This window comes from Pseudophryne corroboree, chromosome 3 (genome assembly GCF_028390025.1).
Source record: "Pseudophryne corroboree isolate aPseCor3 chromosome 3, aPseCor3.hap2, whole genome shotgun sequence".
Lineage (NCBI taxonomy): Eukaryota > Metazoa > Chordata > Amphibia > Anura > Myobatrachidae > Pseudophryne > Pseudophryne corroboree.
The window spans coordinates 289,472,344-289,490,123 of NC_086446.1; the positions used below are offsets into that span (position 1 = coordinate 289,472,344).

The 17,780-nt window shown below is 45.2% G+C and overlaps 1 pseudogene; it reads left to right on the forward strand.

Annotated features, from left to right (window-relative positions):
• The first annotated feature begins 17,387 nt into the window (after positions 1 to 17,387).
• LOC134897440 (5S ribosomal RNA) lies at positions 17,388 to 17,503 on the forward strand (annotated as a pseudogene).
• The last annotated feature ends 277 nt before the right edge of the window (positions 17,504 to 17,780 follow it).

The window sequence follows — 17,780 nt, forward strand, 5'->3', positions numbered from 1 at the left end:
CCTGCTTCTTCAATTATGCTACTGTAGTTCATCTATTGGAAAGAGACCTTTTGTGTGTGCAAATAATTTGCAGAGTATTGGAAGCCTGAATTTCTGTTGCTGGGAACTTATTCTTCCGTCCCCATTTTATTTTTTATTTTGCTTTTTAAGGAAAGAATGTAAACTACATTCCATAGAGGAAATGTGCTAATTAGCTTTTCCTAATCATAGTAACATATAGTAACATAGTTTCTGAGGTTGAAAAATGACAATTGTCCATCGAGTTCAACCTGTTAGTGATCTCCTACACTGTAATATTTTAAATCTTGTAACTGTGCTGAATGTTTAGCCGTTTTGTCTATTCATCTCTTTTTGCATGATTTACCCCAGAGCCGGCCCTAGGCATAGGCAAACTAGGCAACTGCCTAGGGCATTTGGTATGCCTAGGGGCACCAGCAGCTTCTGCTGATTAAAATGATATGTGGAATGCCTATATTCTGTGTGTAACATTTTGTATGCAGATACAGCCACAGTCGCACACAGTATATAGGCATGCTGCATATAATTTTAATCAGCAGAAGCTGCTTGTGCATCCTAACCATATAGTAATGCAAATAAGTGCATTTTCATAAAAAAAAAGGCGCCCAACATTAGCAGAATTGCCAGCTGACTCACGCCAGGCATCTCCTGCTGCATGTCGCATTGAGGCAAGATTTATGAGGACACATCTGTATCCAAGAAGAGTCAGAGGTCACAGTGTTAGCGACCGTGTGAGTGCTGTGTGCGGGTAGGTTGGTTGTGCTGTAGTGTTCGGCATATGTGTAAGGGGCATTATGTGTGTCATGTGTATAAATGCATTATTAATGTGCAGCAAATGTGTAAGGGGCACTCGGTGTGTCATTACGTGTATAAGGGCATTCATAATGTGTGGCATATGTGTAAGGGACATTATGTGTATAAGGGCATTAATAAAGGTTGGCATAATGTGTAAGGTGCATTATGTTTATAAGAACATTAATACTGTGTGTCATATGTGTAACGGGCAATACTGTGTGGTATTATATGTATAAATGCATTACTAATGTGTGGCATTATGTGTATAAGATGCTCCACTGTGTGGTGTTATGTATAGAAAGGGCACTACTGTGTGGTCTAATGTGAATAAAGAGCAATATGGTGTGGTGTAATGTGAATAAGGAGCAATTTAGAGGGATGTAATGTGAATACGGGGCACTACTGTGAGGAGTAATGTTTATAAGGTAAAGTGGTACTACTGTGTGATGTAACGTAAATAAGGAACACTATCACATGATAAAATGTGAATAAAGTTGCAGTACTGTGCAGCGTAATTTGAATTGGGGGTATTATTGTGTGGCCATGCCCCTTGCCAGCAAAAACACACCCCTTTTTGGGCTGTACGTCAAATGTGCGCACTGTTCCTATTTAAAATATAGGGGGTAGGAGCACCAAAATGAGGACTACTATGGGTGAGGGGTGATGGTGCTAGAAAAGGAGTGCTAGGAGGCACCAGCCAAAATCTTGCCTAGGGCATCATATTGGTTAGGGCCGGCTCTGATTTACCCGCCATAACCCTGTATATCCTTATCCATTAGGAATTTATCTAGCCCATCCATTGAGCTACATGGTTAATTTACATTTACATATCCAAACCCTTTGGGTTTTTAAATAACAACAAACGTTATGTGTAGCTGCAAATACAGAATAACAACCTTCACACAGCTTGTTTCCACTTACTGTATAAGGACTCCTTAGTGCAGGATTTGTGGTACCCCACCAGCCAGCCTTGTGTGGAACCTGTGCTCCCAGCATTAGGAGCAAGACTGACACTGCAGGGGTTAATAGACCCCCCACTTCCCCCTTTCACCTGTGACATGAGCGGCATAACCCAGCGAACACTAGGACCCAGTAGGACAGTGGCCGCAGCACTGCAGGATGGAAAATCAAAGGTCTTGCTATCGCCTGACACCCTGCAGCTGGGTGAAGCCTAGAGAGTGGGAAACTGGGAGGCAGGGTGACAGCCTAGGAGAGCCCTGGGGAGACGAGTGGAGGCTGGAGTGAGGTGGGCTGCCAGACAGTGGAGTGTGCGGCTATGAGGAGAGCGGTGTCGCGCTGCCGGAAAGACGTGACCGTAGACTTGAACCATCCAGACATTCCCCACTAGTAAAAGACTCATGCCCACACAAAGTATATTGTACAGAGGGCATTAAGGTTGTATTTATGAGGGGAAAACTGCAATAAGAGAGAGCAGACTGCACGGGAAAGAGCATAGTCAGTCCAACCTGTCACTATTAACCCCTTATCTGGCGTGATATTGTCATCTACTGCAGCAGACAGCTACATGTGAGAGAGAGACTTGTGAGGGGGACATTTACTAAGCAGTGATAAGAGCAGAGACGTGAGTCAGTGGAGAAGTTGCCCATGGCAATCAATCAGCACTGAAGTAACATCTATAATTTGCATACTACAAAATGATACAGAGCTGTTGATGGGGCAACTTCTCCACTCAGTGGCGGAACTAGCAAGCGGTGGGCCCAGGTGCGACAAAATGCTTTGCCCCCCCCCCCCCCATCCCATCCAAGTCCACCCCCTCACCCCTTGAGAGGATCTGGTGAGGGGGACCTGCTCAGGGCCAGAGAAATGGATACCTAGCAACAGTGCCGTAACTAGACATTTTAGCACTGTGTGCAAGAGACGGCATCGGAGCCCCACCCCTGCATGCAAAACAGGGCCAGTGCGCGCCGTAGGCGCGCGCAAAAATACATAGTGGCGTGGCTTCGCGGGGAAGGGGTGTGGCCACAAAATAATACCAATTCCTAAAACGGTGCACAGTAGTCTCCATTCTTCAAATTACGCCGCACAGTAGCACCACTACACCAGGTAGAGACCCTTTTACACCTTACAGCGAACAGATTCCTCTTTTTACACATTACGGCAGACAGCGTCCCCTTTTTACACACTACGGCAGACAGCGTCCCCCTTTTTATACATTACGGCAGACAGCGTTCCATTTTTACACATAACGGCAGACAGCGTGCCCTTGTTACACATAGCGGCAGACAGCGTGCACTTTTTACACATTACGGCAGACAGCGTACACTTTTTACACATAACGGCAGACAGCGTGCCCTTGTTAAACATTGCGGCAGACAGCGTATACTTTTTACACATAACGGCAGACAGCGTCCCCCTTTTTACACATTACGGCAGACAGCGTCCCCTTTTTACACATTACGGCAGACAGCGTACTCTTTTTACACATAACGGCAGACAACGTACACTTTTTACACATAGCGGCAGACAGCGTGCCCTTGTTACACATTACGGCAGACAGCGTGCCCTTGTTACACATTACGGCAGACAGCGTGCCCTTGTTACACATTACGGCAGACAGCGTGCCCTTGTTACACATTACGGCAGACAGCGTGCCCTTGTTGCACATTACGGCAGGCAGATTCCCCCTTTTTACACGTTGCGGCAGGCAGTCCCCCGTTTTTACACATTGCGGCAGGCAGATTCCCCATTTTTACACATTACGGCAGGCAGATTCTCCCTTTTTACACATAGCGGTAGGCAGATTCCCCATTTTTACACATTGCGGCAGGCAGATTCCCCATTTTTACACATTGCGGCAGGCAGTCCCCCATTTTTACACATAGCGGCAGGCAGTCCACCCTTTTTACACATTGCGGTAGGTAGTCCCCCATTTTACACATAGCGGCAGCCGGCAGGCAGTCCCAACAAATAAAGAAAGAAAGAAAGAAAGAAAGAAAGAAAGAAAGAAAGAAAGAAAGAAAGAAAGAAAGAAAGAGAAAGAAAGAAAGTAGAATTATACTTACCCTCTCCGCTGGCTCAGGCTCCTCGTGCAGCTTGACGATTCCCGGGCAGTAGACGAGGTGGAGGAGGGAGCCGCAGCAGCGCTGTGTTATTGGTGGAGGCGCTGCTGCTGCTGCCCCCCTGCTTCACTATAGGCTGTTCTCGGAAGACAGCCTATAGTGAAGCAGAGGGGCAGCAGCAGCAGCGCCTCCACCAGTAACAAAGCGCTGCTGCGGCTCCCTCCTTCACCTCCGTCCTCCTCCTTCCCCTGTCCGTGCCGCTGCTCTTCTCCTCTGTGGGCGGCTGTGCGCTGCGGGCAGCGGTTGCCCGCAGCGCACAGCGGCATGTAATGAGTCAGTTTGACTCATTACATGCTTGGGCCCCTGGACAGAGGCGGGCCCCAGTACAACGCACTGCTTGCCCTGCCGGTAGTTCCGCCTCTGTCTCCACTGGCTCACTTCTCCGCTCTTATCACTGCATAGTAAATGTCCTCCTTAACCCTGTTATGTGCCAGCCAGCGAGAGACTGAACCCTGACCAACCTACCACCAAGAGACCAGCTAGCCAGTCACAATACTATCAGTTAGCCAGTGACTAAAAATTACCAGACAGCTACCTGGGACGCAGGGCGTTTTAAGAGAGGAGGTGACCCGTGTGCAGCCTCCATCGCGGGCCCCCTCCTCTTCGGCAGGAAGTAGACTCTGGCATAATGCCAGAGTCTACTGTGCATGTGCATGTCTCCGGGAACATGGTGCCCGCACCTTGTTCCCGGGAACAACTCCAGTGCGCATGCGCAAATCCCTCGAAAATGGCTGCTGCTTATGCCACCACTGGAGTGCCACTGCTGCGAGAGTGGTAAGTATAATATATGGGTGCAGTGGGGTAAATTTACTAAGATGGAAGTTCTATATAAGATGGGATGTTGCCCATAGCAACCAATCAGATTCCAGGTATTATCTTCTAGAAGGTGATAGATAAATGAGAAGTAGAATCTGATTGGTTGCTATGGGCAACATCCCATCTTAAATATAAGTCCTATCTTAGTAAATTTACCCCAGTGTGTGCGGGCCCCCCCTGGACCGCACACATTGCACCCATTATATAAACGCCTATGCTGGGTTGTAGTCCTTCCAGAGGCCGAGGACCCAGCTAAGGTTACAAAGCCAGAGAGCCCCACATAACTAGCCCCATCGGGCTGCAAGAGAGACTCCTGAGTGCTACCGAACATAACAGTCTGCTCGATAACAGAGGGTGAGAAATTGAATTGCTTCTGCCAGCTTTCTCTTACTTTTAATATTATTCGCCTGCTATTTACTGTATCAGATCTAAACTGTGCCACTTGCATGCTACTGACTGCAGTAGAACTAAACTCTATGCTGCATGCTTGATTGATGACTAAGAAGCTACACTGCTGATGACTAGGAAGCTACACTGCACTGCTCACTGGGGGTCATTCCGAGTTGATCGCTAGCTGCCGTTGTTCGCAGCACAGTGATCAGGCTAAAAATCAGCATTTCTGCGCATGCGTAGGCACCGCAACGCGCACGCTTGACGTACGGGTACAAAGAATTTTGTGGTTTTGCACAGGTTCTAGCAACGTTTTCATTTGCACTGGCGGCCGCAAAAAGATTGACAGGAAAGGGGCGTTTCTGGGTGTCAACTGACCGTTTTCAGGGAGTGCTTAGAAAAACGCAGGCGTGCCAGGGAAAACGCAGGTGTGGCTGGGCGAATGATGGGCGGGTGTGTGACGTCAAAAGCCAACCATCCAACGTTAGAATTAATGCACACGAAGAGTAACTACAGTGCTGGTCTTATTTTGCACAAAATGTTTTTGCAGGTGCTCTGCAGTGGTCGGCGACTATGCGTTTGCACGGCTGCTAAACACTGCTAGCGAGCGAACAACTCGGAATGACCCCCACTGTTTCTGACTTTGCTTTAAATACTGCGTTATCTTGCTTGAGACCTGATAAAGGAACAGCCACTATCCTCTAGGCAACAGATGTGATTTCGAGGAACACATATTTAGAAAGATTACCTCAAGTGAATAGACTGAGCTTTAGTGACAGCTTTAAGCGCCACCCAGTGGACATTAAGGAACATTGGGGCAGATGTATTAACCTGGAGAAGGCATAAGGAAGTGATAAACCAGTGATAAATGCAAGGTGATAAACACACCAGCCAATCAGCTCCCATATGTAAATTAACAGTTAGGAGCTGATTGGCTGATGCATTATCACCTTGCACTTAACACTGCTTTATCACTGGTTTATCACTTCCTTATGCCTTCTCCAGGTTAATACATCTACCCCATTGTTTGGAACAATTCTTCCATAGTGTTTGGTGAGCCACTTTGTGAACAGTGTAAGGGGTTTACACTACAGTACCTTTATACCTAAACGGGTAAACTGCATTTAAATTTAAAATTTTTGTTTGTTATGTATTGCACCTCCTTCCAAGTGATAAGCATCCTTTGAACAAGTTAACCCTTTGAAATCAACACAAAACTTAGTGGGTAATTCCAAGTTGATCGCAGCAGGAAATTTTTTAGCAGTTGGGAAAAACCATGGGGGTAATTCCAAGTTGATCGCAGCAGGAAATTTTTTAGCAGTTGGGCAAAACCATGGCCCTCATTCCAAGTTGATCGGTCGCAAGGCGAATTTAGCAGAGTTACACACGCTAAGCCGCCGCCTACTGGGAGTGTATCTTAGCATCTTAAAATTGCGACCGATGTATTCGCAATATTGCGATCACAAACTACTTAGCAGTTTTAGAGTAGCTCCAGACTTACTCTGCCTGTGCGATCAGTTCAGTGCTTGTCGTTCCTGGTTTGACGTCACAAACACACCCAGCGTTCGCCCAACCACTCCCCCGTTTCTCCGGCCACTCCTGCGTTTTTTCCGGAAACGGTAGCGTTTTCAGCCACACGCCCATAAAACGCCGTGTTTCCGCCCAGTAACACCCATTTCCTGTCAATCACATTACGATCGCCGGAGCGATGAAAAAGCCGTGAGTAAAAATACTTTCTTCATAGCAAAGATACTTGGCGCAGTCGCAGTGCGAATATTGCGCATGCGCACTAAGCGGAATTTCACTGCGATGCGATGAAAAATACAGAGCGAACGACTCGGAATGAGGGCCCATGTGCACTGCAGGTGTGGCAGATATAACATTTGCAGAGAGAGTTAGATTTGGGTGGGTTATTTTATTTCTGTGCAGGGTAAATACTGGCTGCTTTATTTTTACACTGCAAATTAGATTGCAGATTGAACACACCACACCCAAATCTAACTCTCTCTGCACATGTTATATCTGCCTCCCCTGCAGTGCACATGGGGGGTAATTCCAAGTTGATCGCAGCAGGATTTTTGTTAGCAATTGGGCAAAACCATGTGCACTGCAGGGGAGGCAGATATAACATGTGCAGAGAGAGATAGATTTGGGTGTGGTGAGTTCAATCTGCAATCTAAATTGCAGTGTAAAAATAAAGCAGCCAGTATGTACCCTGCACAGAAATAAAATAACCCACCCAAATCTAACTCTTTCTGCACATGTTATATCTGCCTCCCCTGCAGTGCACATGGTTTTGCCCAATTGCTATCAAAAATCCTGCTGCGATCAACTTGGAATTACCCCCATGGTTTTGCCCAATTGCTAACAGAATTCCTGCTGCGATCAACTTGGAATTACCACCTTAACCCAGTTAAATCCGTAGCGGAAACCAGTACCTTCCAGTTAAATAAATCTTTAGTCACTGTCCAAACGTGTGGTGATGTTTGGGGGTTCTTTGGGGTTTCTCCAGCCTTCTGCCTGGTGTCAGTAGGTGAGATCCAGAGGAAGATGACATCGACATCTTTGGAGAAACCAGGTACTACCGACACAAATCCACCTTCACCACTATACCTACCATCTTATCTCAGATGTGCTTGCCAGTATGATAAGCACTCTTCAAACAGCCTCTCTGAAACAATAATTATTAGCAGTAACACTAGCACTACCTCAATATTTTACCTCATTACACATTTGGTCATGAAATTTTATATGAGGCCAATGTAATACATACCTCCCAACTTCTTGATCTGGGGAAGAGGTACATTTGCACACACCAGAGGTGTGTGCCCACAATTAGGGGCATAAGGCAGGCTGAACAGTGGCCGAGGGAAGGCAGGCTGAATGCCAGCTGCTGCGGTCACTCTCACTGTGCTACTGTATATACAATAAGGGCAGCCGGCGAGCTCTGCTTCCCTCAGATCCTCAGGCTCAATGCAGCAATGAGCATTCATGATCAGCAAACAAAGGTAATTTTGCTGCCGCTGCTGGAGGGAGAGCTGTGGGGGAGTACAGACAAGGTGTGGGGGGTGGACACTAACATACCCTCCAACATTTTACACATAAAAATAGGTTCAAATGCGAAAATGGGGCATGGCCATGGGTAAAGAGGGCATTTCCTATTCTTTCAGTGGAAGTTTGGAGAGCCAAAAATCGGTACTGTACCTGCTAAAATGGTACAGTTGGAGGGTATGCATTAAAGGTGCTGGGAGGGGGGTACTAAAGGTGGACATTGAATGTGCTGGGGGGGTACTAAAGGTGGACATTGAATGTGCTGGGGGGTACTAAAGGTGGACACTGTAGGTGCTGAGGAGTACTAAAGGTGGACATTGAACGTGCTGAAGGAGGTGCTGAAGGTGTTGGGGGGGTGGATATTGAAGGTACAGTATGGTGGAAATTGATGGGAGGGGGGTGAGTGCTGTGAAGGGGTCACTGGGAGTGCTGTGAGATAGATATTGAAAGTGCCGGGGAGAGAGTGCTGTGGGGATGGGGGACCGAAGGGGCCGGGGGGAGGGGAGTGCTATGAGAGGGTCTTAAAGGGGCTGGGGAGAGTGAGGTGGTTATTGGATGTAGGAAGCACTTTGAGATTGACGCTGATGGGACCAGAGGATGCTGTGAGGTGTACAGTAAAGGAGAGGGAAGAATTGTGAGGTTGACATTGAAAGGAGTGGGAAATTCGCTGAGGTGGACCATAAAGGAGGGGAGGGGGGTAGTGATGAGGTTAGTGTGTACTGTGAGGGCAGCATGTGAGCTGTGATAGGGTCAGTGAGTGCACTGAGATGGACAGTGAGTGCTGTTAGGGGGCAAGAGATGGGATCAGTGTGTGCTGTGGGGGGCATTAACTGAGGAGGTCAGCGTGTGCTGCAATTGCCTCAGTGTTATATGTAAGGAACTAGCAGTGAGAGAGCACTATGAAGGTGGTGATGAGAGTCAGGGGATGTGGTTAGGACCCTGACAATCAGAATGCCGACAGCAGCGTCCTGACGGTCAGAATCCCAATGGTAAATACTGGGGGTTATGCACTGGGGGAGGGTTAGGGATAGGCTGTGGAAGGGGCCTTAGGGTTAGGCTGAGGGTGGGGGTTTAGCAGGGGCGCTTTAAGAGAGGAGGAGGCCCATGTGCTGCCTCCTCCTTACGGGCCCCCTGTTCAGGAGTGCTGTAGAGTCTGAGCCCTTGAGGGCTCACACTCTACTGCGCATGCGCAGATCTCTGGGAAAATGGTGCGGCGGTCATTTTCCCAGTGATTTCTCTACTGTGCATGCACAGAACTCCATGAAAATGGCAGCTGCACCATTTTCACAGGGTTTTAACAGCGCCAGTGATGCCAGCGCATGACTGCAGAGGGGTGAGTATTAAAAAAATGGGTTCAGTGTGTGCACCGCACACACTGCACCCATTATAGAAATGCCAATGGGGTTTAGGTCTAGGTTGAGGGAGTGGTGGGTTAAGATTATGCTGTGGGAGCAGTGAGTTAGGGGTAGGGGTTAAAATACTCACTGGGATCTGTCGGGATTCCAAACATAGGGATGCCACTGTCAACATTCTGACTGTCGAGATTCCGACTGCCAGGATTACGACACCATCCGGAGAGACAGCTTCAGAGTGGCAATCAGGACTATATGCAGGTAGGATTCAATGAGACCGCAGGGAGATATGCAGGGAGGGCTGGTAGAAAAGCTGGGGCCACTTGACTGCATTTTTCCCCCCGGCTAAAAGTTGCCAACCAGCCCCTGTATGGCATATTAATGCACTGTGGTCTTCCCGTATTAAAGGTGTGGGCTAATGATGTACTGTTGGGCATCATTAGCAGAAATAGCCTTATACTGGTTTATACAATAACAGGATATAAGAGAGAGTTTGAGTAGAAAAGGCATTTTTGCAGCGGCATATTTGAAGAGAGGGAAAGCCCCTGCTCCAGTGTCTTGCATAGGTCCCCATGAAAAGGTAATCTGGTATTAAGCCTTGGCGAGTAATAAAGTTGATTTATCACCCTTTTAAATTGATTAATAAAATATAAACAGTTTTAACGTTTCAATATTTCAGTCTTCTTTGACTATTTCTAAGAGTGCACCCACCGAAGAGTCTTCTTTCTTTTCTTTGTTCGTTCAGCATAATACTGACTCAGGGTGCACCACCAATATATATCATTGTTTAGGAAACCAATTTTCTCTTTTGTTATTTGAATTTTGGATATTATATCCTACTTAACCTAATATATCGACCAGTGCGGTATCCCTCCACTTCCAACAAAGTTGAGAAGTTGCCCAAAGCAATTAATCAGCTTCCATCAGTTGTTTAGCAGAGCCTATGAAATGACAGGGACTGATGGGTTGCTTTGGACAACTTCTACACTTTATTACCCTACAAGGCTTAATACAGCTGCCACCAGAGGTGCTGAGCAAAGGGGAGGAAGGGTACTAATTACCAAGGCCTGCATTGGCTGTGCAGAGGAAAGAATGCCTCCTACTAAGCACACATAGCGGCTGATTCTGAGTAACATGTAACGTGACTGTGGCTTTGGGGGTTCATGCATCTGCAATTGGAAATACGTGGTGTCCATTTCTGCAGTCGCAGCAACCAACATCATTAGTAACAGCATTTTTACCAGCCATATACAAGGTGCAAGAGATTCACCAGAAAAGGACATACCTTACGCGGATATACTTTTGCTATATGCCTACAACACTAACATCACACTCCCACAAGGAAGGGTGGGTCTGTACGCTCACATTGTTGTAACCCCGAAATGCCATGTTTCCCAGAAAGACAAGATTTAATGAGTTCCATACAACCCAGAATAGGATTGATAATAACAATTTGCATAGATTTGCATCTGCAAATGTGCTATATACAAAGTCTCGTCATTTGCGATCATGTTGACCACGTCTTCCCAATCACCCAATCCCGCCATTGCTCTTTACAGCCATGGCTGCTACTGTTGCTTGTCTTGTTCTACATTTGATGCAATTCTCAATCTCTCTTCTGTATTTATAGGCAGCTGCACATGGTGTGTAGTTATAAAGCCAATATTCTGAATGTCTGCATGGTCTTAATGTTGACATTCAGGATGCAGACATGTACAGAATACTCTTATTCAACATGTCTACATTCACAGTGTCGATATTGACATAATGTTAACGTTTTAAAAATGTTGGCAGCCAGAATATTTACATATGACTTCAGGGTTACAGTTAGGATTAGGTTTAGCGTTACATGACAATCAATGCAAAATTGAAATGTTAACATGCCAACATTTACAATGTCAACATTATGTCAGTGCTGACACTGAATTCAGAACATGTCAACATTCTGAGTATCAGTTTAGTACACCACACCCCCTTCATTAGTCAGTTTAGTATACCACACCCCCTTCATTATTCAGTTTAGTATACCACACCCCCTTCATTAATCAGTTTAGTACACCACACCCCCTTCATTAATCAGTTTAGTACACCACACCCCCTTCATTAATCAGTTTAGTACACCACACACCCTTCATTAATCAGTTTAGTACACCACACCCCCTTCATTAATCAGTTTAGTACACCACACACCCTTCATTAATCAGTTTAGTACACCACACCCCCTTCATTAATCAGTTTAGTACACCACACCCCCTTCATTAATCAGTTTAGTACACCACACCCCCTTCATTAATCAGTTTAGTACACCACACCCCCTTCATTAATCAGTTTAGTACACCACACCCCCTTCATTAATCAGTTTAGTACACCACACCCCCTTCATTAATCAGTTTAGTACACCACACCCCCTTCATTAATCAGTTTAGTACACCACACCCCCTTCATTAATCAGTTTAGTACACCACACACCCTTCATTAATCAGTTTAGTACACCACACCCCCTTCATTAATCAGTTTAGTATACCACACCCCCTTCATTATTCAGTTTAGTATACCACACACCCTAATTATTTTGTTTTGTACAGTATACCCACACTTAGCTGGTTCTACATGGTGCAATGACACGACAAATCATAAGCTCTGATTCCCTTAAGTATGGCACTATTGCAGTAACTAAAAGTCACTCACTTTTCACCTGTGGGATTTAGGGGTATATTTGCTCGATCTGGGTCGATATTTTGTTGCTGTTTGGTCGATATTTGGACAATGTTTGATCGATTTTGTATTTCAGGGTCTAAATTCCACATTAGTAATAGATGTCAAAAATCATCTGTTGGTAAATGTGTCATTTAGACCCTTAAACACAAAATCGATCAATATTAACTAAACATCGACCAAAATCGACTTTTAGTAAATATACACCCATGTCTCATTCTGAGTTGGGTTTGTCCATATGCAGATTTGGTACTTGCACCTCCTTATGATTGTATAGGTTTAGAAAGGTGCATGTAAACACTGTCTGAGTGCAGTAATTGCGATCTGGGGGCCTGATTTGGATTTGTACTCAAGCCCGATGATTTACTGTATGTACAAATTGATTGAGATGTGTGCGGACCTCAGTGTTTTGGTACTGATTCATCATCTGGTTTTGACAAAACCACCCTCAAGTGTTTTAGTTCTTAAATGGTTTTTGGTTAAAAAAAAAAAAAAGTCAATAATCATTGATAAAAATTGTTAAAAATCTATAAACAGTTAAAATCAGGTCATTTTTGCAATCTAAAATCTGAAATTCGGATTTAAAATCGAAATTCTGAACCGCAGGGAGATACGAATCAGGACTCGATTTGGTTCAGATCACATCTCTTCGAGAGATCCAGACCAGATTTTGGTTCGGTTCAGCTCCACAAATGAAGCGCACATCTCTAGTACAAATCTGATGTATGTGGGTCTGTGCATGTGCAGTATGAGTCCTGCATGATTGCTATCAGTCCTCCTTAGCCACAGCATAATTGATATGCTGTGATATTGGGAGGCGGAGCAGGGACGGGAACCAGGACTGTTCTACAATATGGGGCATGCTGTCTCCCCATTCTGTAGGCGTTTGAAGCCAGACTTTGCCTAGTCGAACCCAGACTTCCTGTACCCAGCTAACCCATTTCCGACAGCCAGTCTGAGTAAGTTTTGGCTTATGCAGACTGGCCGGGGGATGTGTCTTTGGATGCAGCCATCAGATCACAGATGCTCCTGCTGCATTTACATTTTCATTATACGGTATTGCACAGTAGTTTCCCTGCGGCTGTGCAGTACCATACAAATCTGAATCAGACACTGAGGCAGACCAGCATGGAGATACAGATATGCAGAATTCATTTATTGTTACCTGCTGTCTTCTAGAAGTTTTTTTATTTAAATAAATATTAATAGTGAATGTATTTTGTGCTATCAAATCAAATGTTAAAAAAGATGCTTTGCTTCTGACCAGGTTAGGTGTGTATCGGATGTATGACTGACGTAAACCTTGTGCGTCTAGAGATGGCTCTGACTCAGCATACATGCGCAAATATGTTATTTTTATGCGGATTTGATTTGACAATTTATGTTAACTGCTTAAATGTCCAAGTCAGCATCAGCCTCTATGTTACTACTATTCCAGAGCAGGCATGTGCCGATGCTGAGCTGCTGAGTCACAGAGAAGGGCTCCAATTAGCCGCTGTGAGAGTTCCAGACGATTGATAGGCTTTCCTATTTAGTAGAAATAGCAGGTGTAAATAGCTATGGGCCTGTAATATGATGTCCGTGTTGGAAACAACAATACAAATTTGATTGCCTAGCATTTAAAAAGCATACTTAGTAAATATAGACAGCAGGGTGGAACAGCATTATTACAGCAATGTTTAGATACATTACACTGCTTACAAATAGTGACAAGTGAATGGTGGATTATAATGCGCATTTAAAACTACACTTCAATCAAAACTAATACCTGTAGTAGAATCCAAGACCACAGAAAAATATGAAAAAATAAAAGATATTCCTAGTGAGGGTTGATGCAGATTTGGTAGTAAAATGGGCAGAACTTGCTTTCATAAAAAAAGTGATCGTAAATCTGGTGTGATTTCACACAGAACAATGGGCCTGATTCATTACCAGTTGCAAATGTGAGACTGCATGCAGTGAGCGAGTATCGGCAGACTGCGCATGGGCTGCAAATGCATTGCGTATGGAAAATGCAATCGCCTTACGTATACAGACTAATTGTAAAGAGTACGAATTTTGATTGACAGGAGGTGACTGTTTGTGGGTGGTAACATGGGGTCTGTGGGGAGTGCTTGGGTAAACACAGGCGCGTCATGGCCATTTTCGGAGCGTGTATTTGACATCATCCTCGAACGCTGCCTTCAAAAACAAGGTGCCCGGTGCGACTGCATTCTCATTGATTTGAGTATGCTAGGGTCAGCAGTAAATGTCGATGGTGTCCTTTTTTTTTGCATATGCTGCAATTCTGCTAATGCCTATGCAGATTTGCGAATGCATTGGTCAGCGTCTTTTATCCTTTCTGGGCTGCTCTTCACATGCAAATTTTAGCAAGAGCAGATTTGTGAACATCGCTATCTAAAGGCCCGTACACACTGGTCGATATATCGTCCGTTCTCCTGAACGGCCAATATATCGCGGGACTGTCGGCCAGTGTGTACGGCCGATACGTCTGTGAACTCCGTCGTTCACAGACGTATCGCGTCGGCCCCGCAGCACAGCCGACGGCCAATATATCTACCGATATATTGGCGCGTCGCTGTGTGTGTACGGGGCGGTCGTCCGACCGCCCGTACACATGCTGCGGCGGCCGGCGGTGATTGACATATGAACTGGGTGGGCGTGCATACACGCCCGCCCAGTTCATGACGTCAGTCCCCGACGGATCGGGCAGTGTGTATGCTCAACACACTGCCCGATCCGTTCATAGATATATCTGCAGATCAATTGATCTGCAGATATATCTATTAGTGTGTACCCACCTTAAGCCTCAGTAGCGATCCATATTGAATCAGGCACAGAGTACATTTCTGAGATACAGCCCACTCTTCCTGGCCAGCATACTAGGGCTGTGTAAGGCCACAGTGTTGGAAATGTGTGCTGATGTTTACACTGCAGAGTTATATAGGCACACACCTGCAGATGACTCTTGGGAGATAGCAGGTACAACTGTACTCATTGTTTCATGGACACTGGTGATGGAGCGGAGTTTAAGAAAAGTGGTGTTTTATAGACTTAACTAGCACTTCTATTCACTCCTGCTGATCCTTGTAATCTCCTAGACTTCCGTCACTCTCAGGTGAGTATCATGCAAACAAGGATGAAAAGTGTGTATAGTGAAAATTCCGTTTTAATAGTATAACATACAACACACAATAAAACAAATAATAAAACTAATCAGATATTGCACAAATCCCTTCAAGCAGCAAAGTAGACAGGCTAATTACCAGATCACTCAGAACTGTGGCTAAACAGTTCTAAAAGCGTTTTCAGCATTCCCATAACCACTTGCCTGGCATGGTCGCATCAGATGCGACCATGCCTGCATGTGTTCTATCTGACCTGGACGCACAGGATACGACCAGTCAGATAGAGAGTGTTAGCAGCGGCAGGGAAGATAAACTTCCCTCCGCTGCTGCTGTCAGAGGGACCGGAAGGTCCCTCTGCCTCCCTGCACTCTCCCCCACTGATTGCCGTGCTGCCGATCACTACTGATCGGTCAGCACAGCAGGATCCCCCACCTCCAGCGGCTGCAGACAATGGCAGCTGCTGGGGAGTATAAATTAACCCTCCCAAGCCACCCCCAGACCCACCCTGTATACCTGGAGGCTGTACCGGCTTTCAAACTGAAAGCCGCGATGTTCCGATGGTAACGATGTTCCCGCTCGATATTTCGATGTTTGAAAAAAAAATCTTTTCACTAAAATCATTTGGGATAGGGTTAAATTCATATTCTTCACCTGATTCACTCATAAAAAACCCTGATAATTTTGGAGCAGTTTTTGGCAAAATAAATCGTCAGTTAAGTGGTTCTTAAACATGGCATTAGCTATGCCACATTTCCGACATGACCCTGAGTCAGTCGGAACCATATACCTACACTGCATCGGGTAATATAAGCCCTATGGAGTGTCTGTAGATGAAACTCTTGTAAGTTTGCAGACTGTAGGAATTTTAAAGAGTTGTTATAAAGAAGCAAGAGCTCGGACAATTCCGTTAGATGAGGGATATCCGATTGCCATTTTGTGAAAAGGAGTTTCCATTGTGGGTCAGAGTAAGACGGGATAAGGAGTGTATATAGATATTTAATTTATAAAGGTTATGTTTAAGAAATGTACATAGTTTGACAAAATCATTAGGGAGATCTCCTGTATTTAAAGAAGGGGAGTTACCAGTGGATAGGAAATGTCGCACCTGGAGGTACATACAGAAGTGATGTCTGGGAAGCAGATATTGTTACTGAAGGTCTGCGAAGGAATATATTTTGCCCCTGGATCAAATACTTTAAAGTAAAGGTTAAGTCCTTTATCTCTCCAAAGGCGATAGTGTGGGTAATGAACTGAGGGGGGCAAGATGGGTTTGCCCATAGGGAAGACAATTGTAAATCTTAAGGATTCTTGCAGCACCTTTTGCTAATGTCCAACCAGGCTTGATATGTATCATGAAAAGTAGGTTTTGTAATATACTCTTCAGGATTTGAGAAGATTTGGACTGAAGAAGAGCCCCAGGTGAGTAACGGAAAAAAATGGCTCTATGTAAAGCTCTGTCTATTTAAGTTTCATTGTCTAACAGCCAGTCCCAGATGTATCAGAAAAATACTGCTAGACCAGGGCTGGCCAAACCAGTCATCGAGATCTACCAACAGTACATATTTTCCAGACCACCTAGCTGGTGCACAGGTGTAGTCATTACTAATTAAGATGTGCTGCATTCATTCCTAATTGACAATTCTACAGATCTCCAGGAGGCCTGGAAAACATGAACTGTTGGTAGATCTCGAGGACCGGTTTGGCCAGCCCTGTGCTAGACAATATGTTTTAAGATCTGGAGCGCCTGGGCCTCCTTCACTTTTAAGGTTTTGCAGCTTAATTTGGCTATTCTCTGACTTTTAAGAAAGTGTTCAAGTACTTTGGGCAAAATGTGTCTTCGGGGCCACCACACTGTAGTATTCAGTCTCCACAGCTGACCCAACTCCTTCTACTGGCGGATCGTATTCCTGACTACTATTCAGCGGGACCTAACCATAGGTAACATCTGGCACCTCAGAGCTGGGTACACTGTTATTTTTTCAAGTGCAGCTGATAATCTCATCAGTGATCCCAGAGTTACTCCTCGGTGTATCCATGTATTTATCTACTACCATACCACACTGTTAACGCCCAATACCATCTGATCTTGGAAGCTAAGCAGTGTTGAGCTTGGTCAGTACCTGGATGGGAGACCTGCTGGGAATACCAAGTGTTGCTCTGTGCCTAACGTTGAAAGCAGATTCACCAATTTTATTTTCTTCTGCATAATATTTAAGGAGACTTAAGTTCTCTTCTAGAACTCTTCTAGATAGATGCTTCGACATCTTAACCTAGATTTAAGTGCTGTTCATCTAAACACAAATCAGTGAGTGGGGTTAGGAAAGAGACTGGCCCGGTTAGGGTTTCTCAGTGACCGTTTTGAATCATCAGTGATCTTTATCAATGCATGTTTATTCTCACATATTATTGGATACCAGGTGATAATTCTATACTTT